Here is an 8,203-nt window from a genome sequence, read left to right on the forward strand (position 1 = left end):
CAGCAGTAGTTATGGACCATACGCTCTTAAAAATAATGGTGCCACAAAGGGTTCTCTGAGCAGTGCCACAGAAGAACCATTTTTGGTTCCATCGATCTTTAAACCTTTACCTTCTTTACAAAAACACTGCACCTTTATTTTCTAGCTGAATATACTATTTCATGGTCCTACAAAAACAACCCAAAGATCTGGCAGGTATTCAGTCATCCACATCAAATATGATCTGAAATACACACCTACAGGCCTTCGGATGTCCAGACAGATCTCGGAAGAATACGAGGCATTTACCCTGATTTTAGGGTCCAGTGAATCCCAGAAAAACACCATTCTCGTCCAGCTCTTTCACAGGAGACCAACAGCACCCTCCATTTGTGTTTGCTTGCTGAGGTAAGACTCTGCTGTTTGGAAATGACCAGAGACTTCTATTGAGTTCCAGGTTTAGAGGCTGACCCTCACTCTTACAATGTGTAATCACAGGATACAAAGGGCCACTGAAATGAGTTCCTGTAAAATTCCTCCATCCAATTCTGGATGCTAGAGGGAAATCTCATGGAGTAATCCTCTCTCCGGCAGCCTCAGAGACCAGAGGCAGTAAGGGCTGAGAGCCACTGGAGGGAGGGGAGGTGATGGGGGGGGGGGGGGGGATATAATGGCAATTGAATGCTTTCTAACATTTACCAGTGGACTCCAGAGGTGCATAATGGAACCCTGCAATTTTAGCCCAAGTCTTAGGAGGTGTTTGTGTGCAATGGGTTAGCGTTAATAACAGCAACAGCCCATTTCTCACAGCACATATACCACACATTTAACTGATACATGACTGAATGAGAAACTGACAGCCGACTAAGTTCAAACGCCCGGATGGTTTAAGCTAAGCAGAGCAAGCAAATGAGCTGCTGAACTAACAGAGGCACTTATGCACTCAGTCCTCAGTCATTACTGCTAGACCGCTGCTTTAGGTAAAATAACGTCTTCCTCACACCCCCCTCCTCCTCCTCCCTGACGCACATGAATAAAAGCAGATTTCCCCCCCTCGCCTTAGAGAAGTGGCAAAGCACTGGAAAAACAACATCCAACCCCGTGCAAAGGAAAGGCACAGTGCCACGCAGTGAGACGCATGAAGGGATCAGGCAGACGGCAGAGGAGCAACAGGCGACATGCGTGCGCCTCACCTGCAGTGAATCGGTCCTCCACCGCTGCCTCCAGCTCGCTGACATCTTTGGGGGAAGAACCGCGACCGAGCTCCGGGAACAGACGCTGCTCTCAGTGCTGATCTTTCCTAAGCGCGAGGCCCCGCCGCCCTCCGCCCGCACATATTTCTGAAGTGTTTGTTGATGTCGCGCGGACGGTGCGAAAGAAAGGGAGGGGCCGGTCTGGGCGCGCTGGAACGAATCACTGTGTGCACGCGCGGCGTTGCTTTTTCCGCACCCGTATTGCGAAAAGCCCCGCCCCCTGCGTTTGGATTGGTCGGTGGTTCGCAGTTCTGCTCTGTTATTGGGTGGTTATCTATCCGTCTGAACAATTGATCTGCCTGTCTGTATAGCTATCTTTCTATCTGTCTGTCTGCCTGCCTGTCTGTGTGTCTATCTATCTATATATCTTTCTATCTATCTATCTACCTGTCTCTCTGTCTGTCTATCTACCTTTCTGTCTATCTTTCTATCTATCTATCTACCTGTCTCTCTGTCTGTCTATCTACCTTTCTGTCTATCTTTCTATCTATCTGTCTGTCTGTCTGTCTATCTATCTATCTACCTTTCTGTCTATCTTTCTATCTATCTGTCTGTCTGTCTGTCTGTCTATCTATCTATCTATCTATCTATCTATTTGTCTGTCTATCTGTCAGTTGGTCTATCTATCTACCTGTCTGTCTATCTGTCAGTTGGTCTATCTATCTACCTGTCTGTCTATCTCCCTGTCTACCTCTCTGTCTATCTATCTATCTGTTTATCTGTATGTTTGTCTGTCTATCTGTCTGTCTATCTATCTACCTGTCTGTCTGTCCATTGGTCTATCTATCTACCTGTCTGTCTATCTCCCTGTCTGTCTGTCTATCTATCTACCTGTCTGTCTATCTCCCTGTCTACCTCTCTGTCTATCTATCTATCTGTATGTCTGTCTTTCTATCTGTCTGTCTGTCTATCTATCTACCTGTCTGTCTGTCCATTGGTCTATCTATCTACCTGTCTCTCTGTCTGTCTATCTACCTTTCTGTCTATCTTTCTATCTATCTGTCTGTCTGTCTATCTATCTGTCTATCTATCTATCTATCTATCTATCTATTTGTCTGTCTATCTGTCAGTTGGTCTATCTATCTACCTGTCTGTCTATCTCCCTGTCTACCTCTCTGTCTATCTATCTATCTGTTTATCTGTATGTTTGTCTGTCTATCTGTCTGTCTATCTATCTACCTGTCTGTCTGTCCGTTGGTCTATCTATCTACCTGTCTGTCTATCTCCCTGTCTATCTGTCTGTCTATCTATCTACCTGTCTGTCTATCTCCCTGTCTACCTCTCTGTCTATCTGTATGTCTGTCTTTCTATCTGTCTGTCTGTCTATCTATCTACCTGTCTGTCTATCTCCCTGTCTACCTCTCTGTCTATCTGTCTGTCTATCTGTCTGTCTGTCTATCGATGTAACATTAGTAGTTCACAGTCCTACTCTGTGATTGGATGGTTTTGCTTAGGACAGTGCTTCAGACCCCTGGTGTGGGATTGGTTAGTTTTCCAACACTAAGATGATCTAGTCCTTTTTTAGGACTATTTCACAGTTATGTGTTAGGACTGACAAACAGTACATACCCACGAACTGGTCCTCAGTCCATACGGGCAGATTGCCTGTGAGTAAGGGTTTCAGCCAATCCGAGTTCAGTAGGCGGAGTCTGTCGGAATACGGGTGGGGAAAACGTGCAGTCACATCGCCTGCGTTACCGGTCGACACGACACCGTCTAATTTGTCGCTGTGTGTCCAATCAGACCCGTGAGAGATGAGCCCAGTCTGGGTTCAGGAGCTTTCTCCTGCTGTCTAGGAAAACACTCGCTCTCTCCTGGCCGAGTGGAGGTACAGAAACTTGGAAAGCAGACCGATCAACTGATCATTTATTGAGTAAAGCTGAGAAGATGAAACTGAGCAGCCACCATTTTTCACCGATTTCTCAAATCTCTTATCCCCAGGGGTTTACACTAGTTTTGACCCAGACATTGGTGGCATCAAACGAAAAATTCCCCCTAGAGAGAAGTCACATGCATTCCCCATGTGATCACATGTGATGTGTCTAAAACACCTTTGCATAATGTAATATGTGATCCTATGTGACATCATGTGAATATCACGTGATTACATGTGACACAATGTGAGTAATACATGATATGGACAAAAGTATTGGGACACCTGCTAATTCATGGATCATGGATTCTTCTAAAATCGAGAGAAACAAAACAAGAGTTTATCCTGCTTTTGTTGGAAGACTTTCTACTGGATTTCAGAGCACTGCTGTGAGGATTTGATTGCATTCAGCAACAAGAGCATTAGTGAGGTCAGGATGTTAGATGATCACCACTCCATCTCATCCCTAGCTCTCCAAATCATCCTCAACATATTGTATGGAGCACCTCCATCATTCCAGAGAACACAGTTCCACTGCTCCACAGCTCAAGAGAGTCCTATTGTATTGGCAGTACTTCTCTACAGTGATTAGACAATTTACTTACAGTAGCTGAATGCTACTGAATGTTCATTAGAAGGAGGGTCCACAAACATTTGGACATATAGTGTATGTGATCCTATGTGACGTAATGTGAAGTAATATTAAGTAGGTTCCCCTTGTGCCACCACAGCAGATCTGACCATTCGAGGCATGGACTCCACAAGACCTCTGAAGGCGTCCTGTGGTATCCAGCACCAAGAGGTTAGCAGCAGATCCTTGAAGTACTGTATGTTGTGAGGTGGGGCCTCCATTAATCGTTTCAGTGAGCTTTAAGTGCCCATTACCCTGTTGCTGGGTCACTGGTTCTGCTTTCTTGGACCACTTTTGGTACTGATCACTTCATACCAGAAAAAAACACAAGACCTGCCTGATGTTTTGGAGATATTCTGATCCGGTTGACTAGCCATCACAGTTTGACCCTTGTCAAAGTGGCTCAGATCCTTAAGCTTGACCATTTGCCCTGCTTTTATCACATGACCTTCAAGAACTGACTGGTCACTCACTGCCTAATATGTAGATCCCACCCCTTGACAGATGCCAGTGTAGATGAAGATAATCAATGTTTTTCATTGATTATCATTGGATATCTAGCACTTAAATTAAAAATTAACGTTGCCTCTTTAAGTGCTAGATGTCCAATGAACACTTGCCATAAGCCAATTCTACTGGAGTTAAAAGTTCCCTGTCAGCAGTGTCAAATTCTTACTCATTGCCCAACCTTTTCAGTTCCACCTTCAAAGGTAATGGTTCATTAGACAAACCTGAATGTGCAGTCCTCCACAAATCAGAAGGTCAAGCCTATTTTTTTTTCTTGCTCTTGTGAGCCAATGAATCTAACGTTGAGGATGATTTGATCTCTAAGCCCCTTAAACTACAGTACAACACCTCTGGTGCCAATACAAGACAGATGACCAACGGATAACCCGCGTGGGCCAATCAGCGGTCTTTACAGAGACAACAGTGACGTGTTTCCTAGAGCACAGTGCCTTTGAGAACGAGCTTGTTCATTATCAACAGTGGCACAACAGCCCCTGACTTCCCTGAAATATCGCTCCCTGAGGCTAGTTAGTCTTAAAGCTGTCAACTCCCTTCATAACAGACAAGATCCATCACCATTAAAGGGGCCCCACAATGTCGAGCTGTATTTACCTTACATACATAGTTAAAGAGAGTTCAGTACATGGAAATGACTTATCGTTACTTACTCTGACCACCGTGACCATACTGTTGTCTGTCAAAATAGGGCTGAAAAACAGCCAAATACCAAACCCCAAAACTGTTACGTAACATTCTTGAATTCTTTCTGCAAAAATATGTTGGTAATTGTAAAACTTGATGGCAGCTCTTGAAGAATATGGTGGTGTTGTTGATCCCGGAGAGCACCTCATCACCTCTAGACCCCTCTAGTTATGAGAATGTGGCCTCAGGCCTCAAGACCGGGCCTCAAGACTGACTGTGCCAGTTTCCGCAGAAGGGGAGCTCAAACCCAGGCAAAAGGATCACAGGGATCCATGCTAGGCAAAAAGTGGTTACCAACTCACTCTAGATTTTACCATATCTTCTCTTCGATATCCGCTCCCTCGAAAACAAACTGGACCACCTTCGCTGAACCAAACTGGTGGTTTTTACCGGTAAGGCTCTAGAAAGCCAAAACCAGGTTGGGGGAAGTGGGGGCAAGGCTAGAAGCTAACAGCTGTCTGCAGTCTCTGAGACTTTAGGAGGACAGCAGCACCGTCCAGTAAGACTGATTTAATTAGTGTTTTTATTATAGTGTTAAAGCTATGATGTAATATGTAGCGTCTGAGCTATTGCCGTAAATCAGCCCATAGAACCTCTCTGTAAAAAAAAAATCTGTATTAAATTCTGAGACCATATAACAGGGTTGTAAACAGGCTTGTTAATTTAATAATTTGTTTGTCAAATGTTTTCCCCTTTTTCTCCCAATTCGATGCTGCCAATTAACCCACCCGTTTGTAGCTTCCTCTAGCACTAGCAATGTTCCCAACACTAGGAGGGTAAGGACTTTTTCAATACATGCAAAGTCAGCCAATGATACAGCACTGCTAGGTAGCCGACACGCTCAAAGGAAAGGGTTCCAGGAAAGAGCGCCATCTACCCACCTGGAGAAAGCACCAGTTGTGCCCTCTTGGACTCTTTTGGCCGATGATGGCAAAGCGACATGGGTCGGGATTTGAGCTTGCGACCCCCCGGGCCATAGTGATAGCGCATCAGACCTACTTGCTACTTACACATCCAAGAACAACAAAGAAATACTCCAAAATTCCCCTCAATAGTCCCTTTAAATGTGCTCCAGCCCCTAACACCCTGGAAATGAACCAAGTGAACAACGCAGCGGAACACAGTCAGCCCAAGCCAAAGATTAATGTACACGTCATGAATCTCCTACCTGTAATGGATCTCATATGGGTCCTGGTTCGCTCTATGGGCACCAGCACACATTTGGAAATGAATTGCTCTCTATGATATTAAATGACTGTAGATATTAAACTAAACTACGCTCTCAGTGGGGAGTCTCAACTGTAAATCATTTCCAGGACTGAAAAAACGTCCCACTGTTCCACGTAATGTAGGCTCATAATTATGAACTAAGCTGTATGCTTATGTCTTTAGAATGGAGCATAATAATAAGACACATTATGAGCTGTTGATAAGACAGCCAATCACTCCTAAGCAGCAGTTGCTCATTTGCCATTTTATTTGCGATAGCATGCGATTTATCCATATATTTCTATTAATGTATATTGTGTGCATAATAAAATAAGTATGTTTCGGGGAAAAAAACAAAGCTGCCCCATGATTTCTTCATTTATCTGCAGTGCGTCTGATTTGGAGCACGACATTTACATTCATAAACACAAAGGTCGTTCTTTGTTATGGCTATTTGCATACTAAGTGGCTAATTATTTGGTGGCCAATATGGGAGCGTTTAATGTATTGAGATGGCACAGCCTAGCCTGGCATGCTGCTTTATTTTTATGGGTATGTGTGATTGTGTGTGTGTGTGTGTGTGTGTGTGTGTGCGTTTATGCATAGGCCTGGGCTGGAAGGGGTCACCTAATAATGAATGAATTATAGATATGCCAACCTTGAGATTCTAAGCCGATCTATGAATTATTTGGAATTATAGTTATAGGCTGACATTGCTTGCAGACACTGGACTTAGGGCTTATTGGCTGTCACCAATCTAATCTCTATAAATACATGCCTAAAACGTTTTAATTTGATTTGTTTTAAATCGATCAAAAATCAGTGATAGCTGCTAAGCTTAAAATCAAAGATAGACTAAATCTAAAGCTACATCTAGAATGTAGGCCTGGCATTTCCAAAACTCCACTGATTCCATGCCTAAGAAATGAAGATCTGACGACATTTAAGCAGTGTTTGTTAGTATTGTAAGCATTGTTAGCTTAGCATCTACAATTCTTAACCAAATAAACATCCCCCAGATACTGAACATGTCTTAGTTAATCAACTGCATCTGGGCTTAGAGATAAATTATGTTGATTCGATTTTTCTGCTGAACTGTTCCTTTAAGGTACAGTAGGAAGCCCACACACAGGCCCTGGAATGCCTCTGGCTTGCACAGTATTTCCACCCTTCCCAGCCAACATGCTCATGTGTGGCTCACAGGGGTGGAACTTGGGCTAGGTGGGTTCCAGGTAGGCATGGGCTCTGTGTGGGTTTGTGCACATGCTGTTACTGGGCTTCCCCAAATGGGTTCCATCATTACAGCCCACCTGGAAAGGACATGGGTCCTATCTAGGATCCGTATGCAGTGTACAACCCAGATGGGGCCCATGTTTAACCCCTCCTGTTCCCATCACTGACCCTGGTGGGCATCCGTATGTGAGGCCAATGTGGAAGCCAAGGACAAAGCGTTCTGTTTCTCAGTTGGGCTACCCATACAGGCCCTACAAGGGTGTGTTAGCAGGGTTGCTTAAACTGAGGAAAAGCTTGATAACGGATCAATTCAAATTTTGCCCACAAATGTAGGTTTTGTTTTACAGCCAAAATTGCTAGGTTGGATGGGCTGTAAAGAACCATTAGCAAAACAGCATTGAGAATACATGAATACAGAGCGCCTTATTAATATCAAATGATACTTATTTTCTATGCAAAAGGTCACAGTATTGGAATAGATGATGGGTAGGTTTTATTGTTGTTGTGTAATCACATCTTTTGAAGATTAACATCTGATTGATGTTAAGCAGAAAGTGAGCAGTTTAAAAAAGTCAAAGTGAATAAAACAGTAAAACTAACACGCATGTGTTTATTGGAGCCTGTACGTTCAGCCGGGAGTGGAGGTGATGGCTGGTGTTTTTGCTTGATGATAGGTGGCCTTGGTGCAAGGTGGATGGAGAACATGCTAACATATTATTGGTGTATAGTGTAAACTGTTGATTCTACCATTGCTAGCTAGCTAAGTTAACAGCTTATACCACTACTCTCTGTACCATGGCTAAACGTACTCTAACA

General features: G+C 43.8%; 1 protein-coding gene across 1 annotated transcript in view; it reads right to left on the bottom strand.

The window, feature by feature from the left end:
• Nucleotides 1-1,337, bottom strand: part of lrrc3b (leucine rich repeat containing 3B) — a 25,148-nt gene extending 23,811 nt beyond the window's left edge. Inside the window, exon 1 of the mRNA XM_072675332.1 lies at nt 1,173-1,337. The gene's annotated coding sequence lies outside the window, so the exon portion shown is untranslated. The remainder of the gene's footprint in view (nt 1-1,172) is intronic.
• Nucleotides 1,338-8,203: the final 6,866 nt, after the last annotated feature.

The sequence above is a fragment of the Salminus brasiliensis genome, chromosome 3 (genome assembly GCF_030463535.1).
Source record: "Salminus brasiliensis chromosome 3, fSalBra1.hap2, whole genome shotgun sequence".
NCBI lineage: Eukaryota > Metazoa > Chordata > Actinopteri > Characiformes > Bryconidae > Salminus > Salminus brasiliensis.